The sequence below is a fragment of the Ambystoma mexicanum genome, chromosome 5q (assembly GCF_040938575.1).
Source record: "Ambystoma mexicanum isolate Mex_15411 chromosome 5q, UKY_AmexF1_1, whole genome shotgun sequence".
In the NCBI taxonomy this organism is placed as follows: Eukaryota; Metazoa; Chordata; class Amphibia; order Caudata; family Ambystomatidae; genus Ambystoma; species Ambystoma mexicanum.
This window is the reverse complement of record NC_090933.1, coordinates 519065186-519082827: the sequence shown is the minus strand read 5'-3', so window position 1 is coordinate 519082827 and position 17642 is coordinate 519065186. Positions and strand designations below refer to the sequence as shown.

Below are 17642 nucleotides of genomic sequence, written 5' to 3'. Positions count from 1 at the left end.
TTTGAAACACGAAAGAGAAAGCTAAAACATGTGAAAATGCTTTCACTTTCTTATAGAGAAACCGTTTATTTGTACATGACAACATATGCATGCTTATGTTAAACCCACTTCAGTTGAGCCCAGTCTGCAATTAAAATGTCTAATTTATGAGAACTATGTTATTTTAATATTACAAAATAAAACCACATTTAATTTACTAACTCAGTTGCCTATTTACTTTACCCAGTACTAAAGTAAGATTGTTTACTTCACCACAAAAACATGTATGATATGATATTTATAACACACTTAATACCCAGAGGTTTCTAAGCGTGGACCCGGGGATCGAACATGTGTTGCTCTGTGTCGTCTTGCTACTAAGGCGAGCATGTATTGCTACTAACACAATCTGCTAATAGCCTTAAAGACCTTGGGAGGGGTCATTATCACTTGGGATAATGACCCTTCTCCATCTTATGGCATGAGGCAGATAGATCCAATTCCAATAGGGATGCAGGAATCAGTGGCACATGTCAACATTTCGTTTCAGGTCCATACACCAGTGAGCAATCGCTTTGGGTTATCCTGTTTCCTGATGTTGTACGTCCAGGGCTGAAGTGGATGCACTCCACCCACAAAGCCTGAGTGCTTGCGAACCCCTACCAATGCTTTCACCATGACTGACATTCATTCATTGACCAGTAAAAGTCATTCAAACGCTTTGGTACAGAAACAACTAAGTTAGTTATGGATCTCTGTATGGGTGCTCTGATTCTGTAATCACACTATGAATGTCTGTCTGGGTGCTCTGCTTCTGTAATCACACTATGAATGTCTGTCTGGGTGCTCTGCTTATGTAATCACACTATGAATGTCTGTCTGGGTACTCTGCTTCTGTAATCGCACTATGAATGTCTGTATGGGTGCTCTGCTTCTGTAATCACACTATGAATGTCTGTCTGGGTGCTCTGCTTATGTAATCACACTATGAATGTCTGTCTGGGTGCTCTGCTTATGTAATCACACTATGAATGTCTGTCTGGGTGCTCTGCTTATGTAATCACACTATGAATGTCTGTCTGGGTGCTCTGCCTCTGTAATCACACTATTCATTCTAGATGACCTATTGCTTTGAGGTCATGGAAAGGGTGTTGAGGTGATTGACCCCTTAGCATTTGATTTCCAAAGATGTGCCAGCCTTCATGATCTGTTATCTGAACAAACATTTATGTTCTAATTAAAAACACAATGAAAGGGGTTTTAAGGTACCACGGTTAGAGTGCAGAGGTCAGAGGGTATTTCTGTTAGAGTAGACACAGACCCCAAGGGTTCATTGATCACACATATTATTTCAAATGAGAACATTGAGGACATCACCAATTGCATCATTGATGACATAACTCATAACATAGCAGACGGCATCACCAGTGGCATTCTGGCATGACACATCACAAGCATGCCAGGGACTAAGACACCATTCATCTTATGTTTCATTTCAACACACATGATATTGTTAGTACTTGGGGCCTGCTTGATGCAATATGTCATGTCACCAGAGATCCCATGGGTGATGACATATGTGATGTCAGTGGTGCCATTCATGATGTGATGGATGATGACATGTGTGATGTCATATGTGATGTATGTCCTGCACTGATCACTGCATCAGTTGTGAGAGATAAGGTTGCGTTACCGCAGTAGCTCAATAGTTACACATTTCTGACTAGCCCGAGACAATGCTATGTGTGATGCTGGAAATGCATCTGAGGGACAGGGCCTCTGAATCCTTGTCCTTTTACTGCTTTTTACCGTGTGTTCTGTTATGTTTTCTGCCCCGGAGTCCATGTGGGACTCCTGGCAGTGCAGCTCTCTCTTTTGGTTTGGTGAACAGACCCATGGGATACCCTTATGGCACCCATGGGTAGGGGTACAACCCTGTGCCCCTAGTGTATGTTTTTGGGCACCTGTGGGTGGCCCCAGAGCAGGGTATGGGCTGGTGGCAGCTCCATGCTGAAATTGACAGGTGCTCCGGGTGTCCTCCATTTTGGGATACCCAGGCCCTGCCATTGGGATCAGTTGATTCCTGATAGGAAACAAGATGGCCCCTGTGGCCTCTTGCTTTCTATTGCCTGTTGTCTTGTTTTCCCAAAGTCCTGGGAAGCCCTGTCTCTGTCCCTTCCCCCTGACTGGCTGTTGGGTGGAAGTTCCATATATGGTGTTGTTGTGAAGGCCCAGCTAGACTGACTGGAGCCTTCCCAGTGACTGTATGTTGTGGGTACCTCCTGTGGGTGGGACCTGGGTGAATGGAGTGTGTGACCAATATACACTCCTTGTTGTGGTTGTCTGGTTTCTGGCATGAGAGACAAAGACTGAGACAGCCCTGCCCGAAACTGGCCTGAATGCAGTGTGTAGTGTTGAATGGCTGGGTACTTGTCCCAATCCACATTCCCTGTTGTGAGTGTCTGGAAGGGAGGAGTGTGGCCTGAATGCACTGTGTGCCTGATTGGCTGACTGACTGCATGAATGCCCTTCTGTATGATTGGCTGCTGAGTGTGTGTACCCGCAGTGTGGATGAGAGGCAGGATAGTATATCTGGGGACCTCTCACCACTGGTAGTTGGTTCAGAAGCAGCCAGGTGTTCAGGAACGTTCAGGAACGTTCAGAAGCATCCTGGAGTGGAGTCTCCACTCTAAGAGTAACTGGAACTGCTGATCCTCGACGTCCAGCTGGAAGAAGAAGACTTGCTGTGGCATTTGCTTCGACCGATCCGAAGGCTGACGAAATCGTCGAAGACTGACCCGAGAGAGGACCTGGTAAGGCGCCCACTTCCCGTGCTCCGAGGGACCATCGAGCACCGCTCCATCTTCGCCGAAGCGCCCTGGAAGACAGACCCTCGAAAGGCTGTCGACCCGAGACGGGACCGCCGAGGAGATCGAAGTGAAGCACCCGGACATCGACGCCGTCGAAGTCCATTGCCGTCGACCAGGGTTCGCAGGTTTGTGTAACCGCTGGAGGCCCGTCGAAGTTGTGTTGCCCAGCCGTGGGAACAACTTGACGCCGTGCCGCCGACGACCGGAGCCGTCCGCTCCTTTGCCTAAGAACATTCAATCGAAGGACTCTCTCGACCGCATCGTCGACCGCTTATCCTGCCGGAGAAAGTCGAGGACGACCAACGCGCCGAGGAGAAACCTGCCGGTGGGTTTCCCGCCACCCGAAGACCCCAAAGACTCGAACCACTCGTCGCCCTTGCTGGGCCTCCGTCTCCACAATCTTTGCGGTCCAGAACTATTGTCACCGAGGTGCCCCGCACGCCTCTGCCTTGCAGGACGCCGACGCTCCGACGCCAACGAGCACCGCTCGGACGAAGCTGCCGCCTCATCGACACCGTTCTACCTCGTTTGTCGACGGACGTTCGACGCCCCGTGCCTCCCGCTTGAAAGGGAAGGCATTCAAGAAGGGCCGTCGATTCCCCGTCGCCGAACAGCGAGTTCCTCGACGCCTCTTCAAGGAACTCGACTCCACCAGGTACATTGGGGGGGTGAAAACATTATAGGAGGGAATAAGACTTGCAGAGCAATATATGGACTGGGCGTGCGCTACATCTTTGTTTTACAGGCTGCCCAGGTGGGGGGATCTCCACACAGAACTGTGCCTAGTGGTAGGGGCCAGTATTCTGCCTACTGCTCAACCATCTTATTTTCTCTCCTCTGTCTATTGCTGGTTTCACTCTATTGGTCTGTGTGCCATTGTTACAGTATTGTTGATGCACTTTACTAGGATCTAATACAAAGGGTGGTACCACTTTAGAGTTGTATATATTTGCCATTGTTGATTTTTCCGGAGTACAAAGTGAGTTATTATGAAAAGTGTACATAACCTTGAATATTGATTATATAAAGACTGTGTTCTAACCAATACAGAGTGTGGATATTCCTTTGTGGGGGCTTGGGGACTACACTGTACTTAAGAACCAGCCTGCATCACCTCCTGAGAAGCTAGGCCTTGATTGCTCGACCATTGCTACCGTAATAGAGAATCTTGGCTGGGGTCTTCTGTGCCTCTCCTCTACCATATAGGGAGCAGAAGTACAGACACCCCCCACCGGTCGTCGAGGCCCCTCTCTCACACTGGTGGCAAGCGGTGGGATGCTTATGGTTTTAAGAATCAGTGTATAACCGTGCCACTTACAAAGGATATTTGCCCTTTATTAAATTAAGGTTTAGTTGTGTACAAGATAACTGCATTACAAACAATGGAGTCTATTGCAAATGGCAAATTAACTCGGATGAGCTTGGAGGCTCTCCAGAGTGCTTGTGAAGCCAGGGAGTTAGACTTTGTGGATAAGTCTAGGGCTGAGCTGATAGCTGCCCTGGTGGACTACCAGACTGATAGTGAAACTCTTGATGAGGGGGGGAATGCAACCAATGAGGACTCTGCCCCTGGGGTTTCTGCTGAATCTGTTTCTGGGAATGCCACCATTCCTGCTGCCTCTGTTCCAAACCCCAGCAATTCCTTGGAGCTTGAGTTATTAAGGATGAAATTGGCCTTTGAATACCGCAAGTTGGAAATAGATGCTGAACTTAAGAAAGAGGAGTTGGCTCAACAAGTGGAGCTCAAAAATAAGGACCTTGAACTCAAGAGCCAGGACACTGAATGTCAGAGAATCCAGCTAGAGAAAGCTAGAGTGGAGACTTCAGCTAAAACCAGTGAGAGTGTCAGGTCCCCAGCCACCAAGTTTATGAAAGATTTGGTTGGTGTATTTGTGGAGGGTTCAGATATCCTCCAATGGATCGAAGCGTTTGAAATGGCTTGTGCGATTCATGATGTTGATAAAAGAGATTGGGCTAAGTGTTTGTTAAGCAGAGTGCCTCAAACCGGATATGACTGTATTCTGAAGCTGGGTGTGGAAGAAAGGGGTCAGTATGAGTGTATGAAGTCTGCTTTGATTGCCAAGTTTGGCAAGACACCTACCCAATACCTTAGAAGGTTCAGGGATTTTAAGAAAAGAGAGAATGTGTCTTGGGTTGACTGGGTGAGTGCTGTGCACATGAACATGATGGGGTGGATCGATGGATACAAGGTTAAGACTTTTGTTGAATTGTCCCACCTCTTGTTTTTTGAGCATTTCTCTGAAGCCTGTTCACCAGAGCTGCGTCAGTATGTGGCTGACCAGAACATTTTGGACCCCTTTAAGCTGGCTAGGTTGGCTGACAAGTGGGTCTCCCACCGGGTGTCCCCTAAGGACTCCAGTGGGAAGGACAAGGACAAAGAGAAGGGGGCCCCTCAGAAAGCTGAGGAGTCCCTCAAGCAGTCACAGTCGGGTAAACCAAAACCTTCCTCTCCTAAGACCCAAAAATCTAGTGGGGATAAGTCATCTGGGGGTGGGAATAAGAGTAGTGGTCCACCTGCTGCAAAGCAGGCTCCCAGTGGTTCCAGTACCGTACCCCGCACTCCTGGCGCTTGTTGGGACTGTGGGGCTCTGGATCACAAAAGGGGTGACCCCAAGTGTAAAGGTAAGGCACTTGGAGTACAGGCTGTCAGCCTGACCTACCCTTACCCCGTGTCTGAGGTGGAGGCCACTGTCCTCCCCTCCTCTGCCGGGATCACCTTTGGTGCTCCGGTGGAGATTTCCTTAGTGTCCCTTGGGGCCTGGGACCAGTATGCAGAAGTACTGGCGACTATCCCACAGAACACCCGTAGGTTTTTGAGAAGTGTCCTCTTGAATGGCCAGCCTTCTACTGGTTTGAGAGACACTGGGGCAAGCATGACAGTGGTGGACAGGACCCTGCTCAAGCCAGAGGACTATGAAGGTGCTCCTCTGCAAACCACCAGGTTAGCTGGTGGGCCTCCCAAATTATCACCTGTAGCCTTAGTCACACTCATGATTGGAGACAAGACAGCAAAGCTTCCTGTCCTGGTTCAGGACAATGTCCCTGCTAACATTTTGTTAGGAAATTATCTAGTAGAGTTGGGGTTGATCTCGGATGGTCTTCCCATGACTGCTGCTGCCGTCACTAGGTCACAGGTGACACCGGGTCTGGCTGTGGGTCAGGTACCCGAGCCAAAGGCGAGGCCTAAGGCAAGAAGAAGGAAGACCAAGAAGGCCACCTCTGTGGAGGGAACACCTTCTCTTCCTGCTGTTCTGACAGCACCCATTGGGATCCATGCTCCGGACGGGCTGGGTCCAGTGGAAAACCCAGACTCAACTCCTGTGGGAGAAGAGACAGAAGACTCTCCTGTGGGAGAGGTTCTCAACCCGGAGGATCATCCTGACCTTCAATGCTTGTTAGCTGAAGGGGGACCCTCCCGGGCGGACTTCTGTAAGGGACAGAGAGAGTGCCACTCTCTCGAGGGACTGAGGAAACAGGCCCTGGCCCAGGCACAAGGAGAAGTGCCTAGGACATTCCGGATTTATTTGGAGGGTGAGCTCCTTGTTAGTGAGCCCACTAAGCCTGAACCTGGTGCCCGCAAGAGGTTGGTGGTACCCCAGGTTTACAGGCCCTTCCTACTGCAGTTGGCGCATAAGGTGCCCTTGGCTGGTCATCTTGGGACCAAGAAGACTAAGCAGAGTCTCTCTGCCCATTTCTACTGGCCACGGATGGGAGTAGAGGTGGAGTCCCACTGCAGGACCTGCCCAACTTGTCAGTTGTCTGGCAAGACTGGAGGCAGTGTCATTGCCCCACTGCAGCCGTTGCCAGTGGTTGGCACACCATTTGAGAGGGTGGGCATCGACATCGTCGGTCCCCTTGACCCTCCCACTTCAGGTGGACATCGGTTCATCCTGGTCTTGGTAGATCATGCCACCAGGTACCCTGAGGCGATACCCCTTCGGACTGTTACTGCCAAGGTGGTTGCCAGGGCTCTCCTGGGCATTTTCACCCGTGTTGGATTCCCCAAGGAGGCTGTCTCTGACAGAGGATCCAACTTCATGTCTAGTTACATGAAAACCATGTGGAAAGAGTGCGGGGTAACCTACAAGTTCTCCACCTGTTACCACCCCCAGACCAATGGTCTGGTTGAGAGATTTAATAAAACTCTCAAGGGCATGCTAGGGGCTTTGGAAGAACCCCTAAGGAGGAAATGGGATCTCCTCCTGCCATGCCTGCTGTTTGCTTACAGGGAGGTACCTCAAGAGGGTGTTGGTTTCAGCCCCTTTGAGTTACTCTTTGGACATCCCGTGAGGGGGCCCCTCGCCTTGATCAGAGAAGGCTTGGAAGCCACCCCTCCGGGTCCGGCCAAGCAAGTGGGGGACTATGTGTTAGGCCTCAGACGGAGGATGACACAGATGATGGGTCAGGCAACAGCAAATCTCAAGGCCAGCCAGGAATTGAATAAGTACTGGCATGACCTTAAAGCCTCTCAAGTGGATTGGACTCCGGGACAGGAAATCCTTGTGATGGAGCCTACCAAGCCTAGAGCTTTGGCAGACAAGTGGACTGGACCCTTCAGGATCATCTCCAAGATGGGCGAAGTCAATTATCTGGTTGACATGGGAGCCGCTGGGGTAGCCCCTCAGATATTCCATGTCAACAGGCTCAAGCCTTTCCACCGGCGAGCAGAAGTCTCATGTCTCTTGCTAGCTTCCGGGCAAGAAGAGGATGAGAGTGAGCCCCTTCCTGATTTGCTGCATAGCAACCCTCAGGATGGCTCAGTGGAGGGAGTACATCTCTCTCCAGATTTGACAACAGAGCAACAGAGGGCCTGTAGGGCTTTGCTCCAACAGTATGCCTCTCTGTTTTCACTGAAGCCAGGCCTTACACCGTGGTGTAAGCATGAAATTGACACTGGTGACAGTGTGCCTGTCAAAAGCAGGTGCTACCGTATGTTAGATACCGTCAAGAACCACATCCAGGCTGAGGTCGCCAAGATGTTGGATCTGGGTGTTATTGAACCCTCAACCAGTCCCTGGTCCAGTCCAGTGGTCCTTGTCCGCAAGGCAAGTTCCCAGGCGGGTACCAAGGGTTGGAGGTTCTGTGTGGACTACCGAGGAGTCAATGCCGTCACCAAAACTGACGCGCACCCATTGCCCAGGGCTGATGAGCTCGTGGACACCATAGGTGCTGCCAAGTTTGTGAGCACCTTTGACCTTACCTCAGGCTATTGGCAAATAGCTCTGACGGACCATGCCAAGGAAAAGACGGCCTTCTCAACACCTGAGGGACTCTACCAGTTTAGGGTCATGCCTTTTGGGTTGAAGAATGCCCCTGCCACCTTCCAGAGATTGGTCAACCATGCGCTCAGTGGGCTGGAAGCCTTTTGTGTGGCTTACTTAGACGACATTGCCGTCTACAGTTCCACCTGGGAAGAGCATTTGACACATCTGGATAAGGTGTTGCAGGCCTTGAAAAGGGCTAACCTCACTATCAAGGCCACCAAGTGCCAGATAGCTCAGGGGAAAGTTACCTATCTTGGTCATGAGGTAGGAGGGGGTCAAATCCAACCTCTCTCCAGTAAAGTACAGGATGTACAGAAATGGGAGACTCCCACTACTCAAACCCAGATGAGGGCCTTTTTGGGCCTGACTGGGTACTATCGCAATTTCATGGCAGACTATGGGACCATAGCTGCACCCCTGACAGCTCTAACCTCACCCAAGCAGCCTAGGAAGGTTAATTGGACCGAAGACTGTCAGAGGGCCTTTGATGGCTTGAAAAAAAGTCTGTGTAGGGCACCTGTGTTGAGTGCGCCTGACTACAGCCGACCCTTTATCGTCCAGACGGATGCCTGCGACACCGGAATTGGAGCTGTCTTGTCCCAGTTAGATGACAAAGGGAGAGAACACCCTATCATATTCATCAGTAGACAACTCAAGGGTAGAGAACTTAGGTGGGCTACTGTTGAAAAGGAGTGTTTTAGCATAGTTTGGAGCCTTAGGCGTTTTAGGCCCTACCTTACGGGGTCTACCTTCAAGGTCCAAACAGATCATAAGCCCCTGAAGTGGCTTATGCAGATGAAGGGTGAGAATCCGAAATTGCTCAGGTGGTCCATTAGCCTGCAAGGGCTAGACTTCACCATAGAGCACAGACCAGGGAAGAGTCACGATAATGCAGATGGCCTTTCCAGAAGGTATGTTGACCGTCTGGATGAGGGTGTCTAACCCGTGGGAGATTAGACACCCTCCACCTCAGTCTGGGGGGGGCGACTGTGATGCTGGAAATGCATCTGAGGGACAGGGCCTCTGAATCCTTGTCCTTTTACTGCTTTTTACCGTGTGTTCTGTTATGTTTTCTGCCCCGAAGTCCATGTGGGACTCCTGGCAGTGCAGCTCTCTCTTTTGGTTTGGGGAACAGACCCATGGGATACCCTTATGGCACCCATGGGTAGGGGTACAACCCTGTGCCCCTAGTGTATGTTTTTGGGCACCTGTGGGTGGCCCCAGAGCAGGGTATGGGCTGGTGGCAGCTCCATGCTGAAATTGACAGGTGCTCCGGGTGTCCTCCATTTTGGGATACCCAGGCCCTGCCATTGGGATCAGTTGATTCCTGATAGGAAACAAGATGGCCCCTGTGGCCTCTTGCTTTCTATTGCCTGTTGTCTTGTTTTCCCAAAGTCCTGGGAAGCCCTGTCTCTGTCCCTTCCCCCTGACTGGCTGTTGGGTGGAAGTTCCATATATGGCGTTGTTGTGAAGGCCCAGCTAGACTGACTGGAGCCTTCCCAGTGACTGTATGTTGTGGGTACCTCCTGTGGGTGGGACCTGGGTGAATGGAGTGTGTGACCAATATACACTCCTTGTTGTGGTTGTCTGGTTTCTGGCATGAGAGACAAAGACTGAGACAGCCCTGCCCGAAACTGGCCTGAATGCAGTGTGTAGTGTTGAATGGCTGGGTACTTGTCCCAATCCACATTCCCTGTTGTGAGTGTCTGGAAGGGAGGAGTGTGGCCTGAATGCACTGTGTGCCTGATTGGCTGACTGACTGCATGAATGCCCTTCTGTATGATTGGCTGCTGAGTGTGTACCCGCAGTGTGGATGAGAGGCAGGATAGTATATCTGGGGACCTCTCACCACTGGTAGTTGGTTCAGAAGCAGCCAGGTGTTCAGGAACGTTCAGGAACGTTCAGAAGCATCCTGGAGTGGAGTCTCCACTCTAAGAGTAACTGGAACTGCTGATCCTCGACGTCCAGCTGGAAGAAGAAGACTTGCTGTGGCATTTGCTTCGACCGATCCGAAGGCTGACGAAATCGTCGAAGACTGACCCGAGAGAGGACCTGGTAAGGCGCCCTCTTCCCGTGCTCCGAGGGACCATCGAGCACCGCTCCATCTTCGCCGAAGCGCCCTGGAAGACAGACCCTCGAGACGGGGCCGCCGAGGAGATCGAAGTGAAGCACCCGGACATCGACGCCGTCGAAGTCCATTGCCGTCGACCAGGGTTCGCAGGTTTGTGTAACCACTGGAGGCCCGTCGAAGTTGTGTTGCCCAGCCGTGGGAACCACTTGACGCCGTGCCGCCGACGACCGGAGCCGTCCGCTCCTTTGCCTAAGAACATTCAATCGAAGGACTCTCTCGACCGCATCGTCGACCGCTTATCCTGCCGGAGAAAGTCAAGGACGACCAACGCGCCGAGGAGAAACCTGCCGGTGGGTTTCCCGCCACCCGAAGACCCCAAAGACTCGAACGACTCGACGCCCTTGCTGGGCCTCCGTCTCCACAATCTTTGCGGTCCAGAACTATTGTCACCGAGGTGCCCCGCACGCCTCTGCCTTGCAGGACGCCGACGCTCCGACGCCGACGAGCACCGCTCGGACGAAGCTGCCGCCTCATCGACACCGTTCTACCTCGTTTGTCGACGGACGTTCGACGCCCCGTGCCTCCCGCTTGAAAGGGAAGGCATTCAAGAAGGGCCGTCGATTCCCCGTCGCCGAACAGCGAGTTCCTCGACGTTTGTCGACGCCTCTTCAAGGAACTCGACTCCACCAGGTACATTGGGGGGGTGAAAACATTATAGGAGGGAATAAGACTTGCAGAGCAATATATGGACTGGGCGTGCGCTACATCTTTGTTTTACAGGCTGCCCAGGTGGGGGGATCTCCACACAGAACTGTGCCTAGTGGTAGGGGCCAGTATTCTGCCTACTGCTCAACCATCTTATTTTCTCTCCTCTCTCTATTGCTGGTTTCACTCTATTGGTCTGTGTGCCATTGTTACAGTATTGTTGATGCACTTTACTAGGATCTAATACAAAGGGTGGTACCACTTTAGAGTTGTATATATTTGCCATTGTTGATTTTTCCGGAGTACAAAGTGAGTTATTATGATAAGTGTACATAACCTTGAATATTGATTATATAAAGACTGTGTTCTAACCAATACAGAGTGTGGATATTCCTTTGTGGGGGCTTGGGGACTACACTGTACTTAAGAACCAGCCTGCATCACCTCCTGAGAAGCTAGGCCTTGATTGCTCGACCATTGCTACCGTAGTAGAGAATCTTGGCTGGGGTCTTCTGTGCCTCTCCTCTACCATATAGGGAGCAGAAGTACAGACACCCCCCACCGGTCGTTGAGGCCCCTCTCTCACACTATGCCCCCGTCTGACCCTGCAAGCATCGCCCAGGTACCAATGCCTGCCTGGCATGCATGGGACCTAAATCAATGCTCCAGAAGTGGCTATGTTTGTGGTGTGGGTTTTGGGCGTATGGGAGGCTCAGCCGGAGTAAGCACACTCGATCTCCTCGGCTAACACAGGCAGCCATCCCTCTCTCTTGGAAGCCTACACACACGAGGCTGAACGCCAGGACGCTATGTGGCAAGTACACGCGACACACCCTGTGATAATTGCACGGGTGAGTCTGTAGCAAGGTGGCGAGCCAGAGGCGTCACTGGGGGGGGGGGTGTGAGGGGCTAAAGCTCCGGATCATTTGGTTATTGCCCTGGATGGCAGCTCAGGGGCTACAACCAAAAGGCTAGCTAGCCCCCAGTACTGACAGTCTCGACATTAGCGTAGCCCCAGATCTTTTCCAGACATAGTAACACCTGGCAACTTGTGTAATGATCACATGCTGGTATCCTATTCATCCCCAAATTAACAAGGTGGTCCTGGGAGTCCTTCTGCCAGACATTAGTCCTGGTTACGAGAGATTTACCCAGAGTCTTTAGCTCACTATCTTTCACAGAGAAGAAATATCCCAAACATATCAGTCTTTGTCCTGCCCTGGGGCAGTCCAGCACCGAAATGCTAGGCAATTCTCCTCTGAACAAGAGTACCAACAGCAACCCCAGACACGTGTTTTGGCATGGTTGGACCTCATTAGCGAGGTGGAGCTGTGCCTCTCTAAAAATAGTGAGCAAGGGGTCCACGTCTGGATTCCACCTTTGATTCCTGCGGACTAAGGAGATCACTTTGTATTTGGCCTCAAAGGCCCAGGGCACAGACTGACTCTACCAGACAGTCTAGACCTGTTATGTTACATGATGTTATGTCACTAGGTTTTTATACTGCGCCAAATCACCTCCCTTGTGGTTTTAACGTGTCCAGCCTTGTCCGTGAGGTGGCATATTGCGCCCACCCCCTCTCAAAGGGTTGTCCTGCCCTTAGTCTGCTGGAAGGAAAAAGGACTATTCAGGGGGTAGATAAGAGGATGGGCGAGTGAGAACAGGCAGTCCACACAAGGGTGAAGCAGTCAGGAGGAGAAAGCTTTGGATGGCTGCATGTCAGTCTGAATGCACAGACTGTCTGAAATGAGGGAAGGATGCGAGTATGTCAGATGGATAGCGTTTTATCGAGGCGGCTTTGAGGGGTTTCATGTTGGCACATCAGTGTTGTGTTGTCTGTGTGAGTGACTTGAGAGTGTACTCTGTGACTCCTAAAAGAGTGGAGGCTTAGTTGCCTGGGTTCGAGGTGTAATCCTGTCCCTGGGAGATATCAGAATGCCAACTCTGTGCTGCCAAACCCGCCCCTGGTGGCCCACACCCAAGCTGAGCAGTAAGAAAGTTGAATGCTTTTAGAAACACAGTGAGCATGGAACATAGGGCCCTTTTCCAAAGTAAACAAATACATACTAAAGTTATTACATACATCCTAGCGTTGTTATAGTGTTGGATGCTAGTTGAAGCTCATAGTACTGAAGTATGAGTACACGATGTTTGGGTCTCGGTGTACTGATATCCTTCTTTTTATTGCGATTGTATGAGGATTAGCATTCTATATGGCAGCCAAAGATAAATGTAACCTTCATACATTCATTTGCTATTGCTGTATCACTGTATGACTACTCACCGATTCACTTACTGCCTGTAACAAACGCTGTGATACCCCTGGGTTTGGGAGTTGCACAAATGCCATAAATAAATAAATAAATAAATAAATAAATAAATAAATAAATGTAAGCCAATTGATACCTGAGGGTCTCAGACTGCCAATTTAAGGGAGACGCTTTTGGTAGCTGTACAGCCGATGGTTGATGCCTCAGTACTCCTATGCCAGTTATTTGCTGGCTATATATTGCAGTAGCCCATCCGGATCTTGGCGTTCATGCTCGTCACTAGTTATAATTTGCACAGTCAGATTCAAGAGGAAATGGAAAGCCAGCTTGTTTGCCCTAAGTCTGAGTCTGAATAAGCTACAAAAAATTCGGGCTCCTGGTATGGAACCTATTCTACCCAGGAGGGTTAAGTCAGAAACAAAATACACCAATTAATAGGTTCAAGGGTACTCATATACGAAGGGCTCCCACAATTGGTTTGAAAAAATGACTCTTCGAAATTGTTATCATAGAGAAAGATCTCTAGATGACTTTTTATGTTGTAATTGCAGGAGTCAAAAACACAACAACACAATTTACAGAGAGAGAATAGACATCATCAATGGTTTGTTGGACCATAACAGAACATAAACACAAATGCTTTAAAACACCATTTACCACTAATGCTCGGGACAAAGTTGAAAATGGTGTGTGTGCAACAAACCCAACCTCTGTGGAGGTTTGACAAAACAGACACAGTTCAATTGTGAAACAATTCAAAGCGGAATTCTAAAGACAACGTAAAACAACTAAGAGGCAACAGATAAGATTTTTCATGTGTGAACAGCAATCAATGTGCTGTGAATTCGGGGAGTAGTATGTCGAATTTGGGGAGTAGTATGTCTACACCAGGGGTTTCGGCCGTTTAGAATTGGGCTAAATGAGCCTCATCTTTGGGATGGCCATCATCAGGACAAGGTTCTGTACACGGGACGTCTAAGCTGTGGGGAAGGGAGATCACAATCAGGTGGGTGTATGAGCCGCAGGACTAATTTAAATTGACTGAATCAAAAATGTGTAGTCACAAAATAGAAAACACACAGCTTATCTATGTAGCAATTGATAGGCACTGTATTAGAGATCCATACGCCACACTGGGCTGGTCTCTAGGTACTCCTGTTGTATTAAACAGAAAAAAGGGGGGGGAAGTGAGTCTAAACCCCAACCGTTATGTACATAATAAATATAAATGTACACAAAGCATAAAACGTGTCTTACCTTTCACCGAATAACTACAGGTGAAAAGGTCCAATGTGTTGTAAAGCGGTCAGCCATCAAAGGTATGGCTGCAAGTAAACAGAAAGTCACATTTAAGTGTCTGAATGTAACGACTGCTCATGTGGAACTAAAAGTGCTCATGCTGGCGAATTTACCTTTGGTGGTGGGCCAGATATGCTGTCAAAAGGCTGCGTGCAGAGAGCGGGGCATCTTCGAGTGACTGAAGGAGCACACTGCACAGCGTGGGAAAAAAAGCTGTTGCCAAGGCTGCATGAGTGTTTTATATGGCAGCCATGTTAGGATCAGGCTGAAATCGAGCAGCCAGAGAAAAAATGTATAGCGCTCGAACTGGTGGAGCATAGTGATAATAAATCAATTTAGAGGGCACACGGGATACACATCTCATATTTGTCCCTACCCCACCCATAACCCCATCCTTGAACTTACAGCTAACCTTAACCAGATGCCTTGCCTTAAGGTTATCCCTAACCCTATCCTTTCCCCTACCAAAACCCCTCATATCCTTATCCTCAAATCTTACCCTAAAGTTAACACATAGTCTAACCCGCTTTGAGCGCTTTGAAACACTTGCCTGTGTATAGGCACTTTATAAATAAACAATACCATACCATTCCCTGATCATAACTCTAACCCTAGCCCTAACCATACCTCGCTAAACTTAAATTGAAGCCTAAACTGAACCTTACCCAAGCAATGGTCATAACTTTAATACTGATCACAACCCTAACCCCCAGATTCTAAAATTCACTTCATTGCCCTTCATGTTTGTCTTACCCAAATTCTTCCACCAACATCAAAACCCCTACACCGTTCCATTTCCTTATTCCTCCCTTTAAATCTAACCCTAAACGAACCAATTCATAAGTGAAGAGGTTTTATGGGATAAGTAAAAGGGGGATACAATGGGTAATAAGAATTATATATGAAACTGAGCAGAGGTCTCTTGTGGGAAGGCATTTCTTAATTTTTTCCTCCAGGAAAAAAAGGTCAGAATCCATGTCTGACCTAGAAGCTGTAACACAGTACCTGAAAGGCCACTCCACGTCGGACTGGGAGCCAGTCTAGAGGGAACAAGGACAGGGGGATATGTTCTCTGTACTCCAGTGTTAGTAATGCAGCAGCCATTGCATATGCTATCCTTATCATTTTCTTTCAATTGTCTTTATATGCACTCTTGGTCTGGCCCCTCCTTGTCTTTCCTCGTTAGTCTTGTTCTATGTTCCGTCTCGCTCTCTCGGATCACAGAATGTATTTCTTCTTACTGGTCCTAAACCCCCCTGTGCCTCTTCCCTTTTCTGTTACTTTACTCTTCTGGCTCCTAAACACAGGAACTCTCTTCCTCGTTTTCCTCGCTCTGCTACATCTCTTCGTATGTTTTCAATTCAATCTGACAGCTCATCTTCTATCTTCTCTTTCCACTTAATTCTGTTTGCCTTCCACGCTTCTGTTTTTACTCATGTTGCATTATCACGTGATTGTACCGCTTTCTTGATTATTTTTGTTTGGTGCTTTTGGCGAAAAGCATGTAATAAAATGAAATGGGGCACCCAAGTACAAGCTATTTGTGTAGTGTGCCCTGGAAAGGATGATGGCGGTGATGGTTGTTGGGCAAAAGCAAAGTAACGGAACATTTCCCGTAACCTGTTGCGCTGAATGTATGTCAGTCTGGCCAGCACTCTAGCTCTGGGGGAAGGACTGTGGTCCCTGGTGACCCCTCGGGGATGGAACCCGTAGGAGTGCTGAGTTGCTGAAGGAGGGCCTTGGGGCAGCATTCTCTGTAATAAGCTTCTCGTTTGTTTCGGGTTCAGTGCAATCCACTGGTCTATCTCGGGGGTGCTTCCTGTAACAGGAATTCCCTGGATGATGAATCAGAGATCTCGTGATCCATTGTGATCGTCCTTCGAGGGAGGGCATGATCCATTCTACGACGGGCTCTTATCCCCAGATGTGAGAGTGTAGATCTAAGAACAACCTTATGGCTAGGTCAAAAGGCACCAAAAGGTCAAGATAAGTGTGACAACACTAGCCTGGTCGCCATTTGTTTTCAATGCACCATATAGAAAAAGGGATGGACAGTTTTATGCCTGGCCCTAAAGCCTGCTTGGTTAATTGTGAATGACACCTGAAGTTTGTAAGAGTCATTATGTAGACCAGTTAAAATGTAGCTACGTTTCACCCCATTCCAGGCAGATCATTATATATTTTTTTTAAACAGCTACTAAGTCTATAGCAATTAATACAAATTAATAAAACATGCATCGGAAAAAAATGTGTTATGAATTTTGTATTATGTGCATTTGTATTTCACATAGTTATGGTTGCAAATCAGTAGATTTGGCCTGAAGAGAGAAGTGATGTAAGTATTACTATCCTGGGCAGGATTCTTCAGCAGTGATTTGGTCCTGAACAGTTCTAGAAGGTGCCAGAACGGAGGAAAGCTACAAAGCATTCTTAGGCTCCGCTGCAACCTGAAGTGATGGGGTGAGGCGTTTGGCTAGAGATCTGAGGGGGGGGGCAGAATATCAGACTAGCGCGGGCATAGCCCCCGGCATCAGCACTGTGTGATATTGTGCAGATGACAATCAGACAGGCAGAATCAGTGAAGCTCAAGCCAGCGGCCACTTCAGCAAGCAAAGCTTTAGCATCAATGTGATGTGTTTTCTTCTCCTTGCAGTACAAGGATTGCAAGTGCAAAGTAAACTGTCTGCTGTTACTTTGCAAGGAATCTGGGGGCTTCTCTTTAACTCAGTCAAGGCTGCTTCTGCGAGTGCAGGGTGCCAATGCAAACATACATTAACAACATGTCCTTTTCACAACCCTTCCAAATGAACCACTTGAAAGGCCCTGACTCGGGCATTGCATGTATGTCCACCAGACCAGACTTCACACCAGTAGCTCAGAATGTTGAGAGGGGTGCATGGTCCCGTATATCCTCCACATAGGCTTGTGAGTGGGATGTGCCCCACATGACCGCCCCTGTTCCCCCGAGCCTGGCTTCTTTGCGCTTTGTATGGAACTGGAGCTGCTCTGAAGCCCAGTGGTGAAAGAACATGAATGTTGGGTCTGGGCCTCATTGTGAGTATGGCGGTGAGGTAGAAATGGCAGTAAAGTGGCGGTAACGCCACTTTATGGCCGCTTAACTGTACTGCCTGCCATGCTACGGGTTTGGAGGTAAACTAGAGGA

At 49.1% G+C, this 17642-nt stretch overlaps 1 protein-coding gene across 1 annotated transcript in view; it reads left to right on the top strand.

Moving 5' to 3' along the window:
• LOC138497494 (ethanolaminephosphotransferase 1-like) overlaps positions 1–17642 on the top strand; it is a 664324-nt gene that overhangs the window by 193156 nt on the left and 453526 nt on the right. The gene's annotated exons all lie outside the window — the stretch shown is intronic.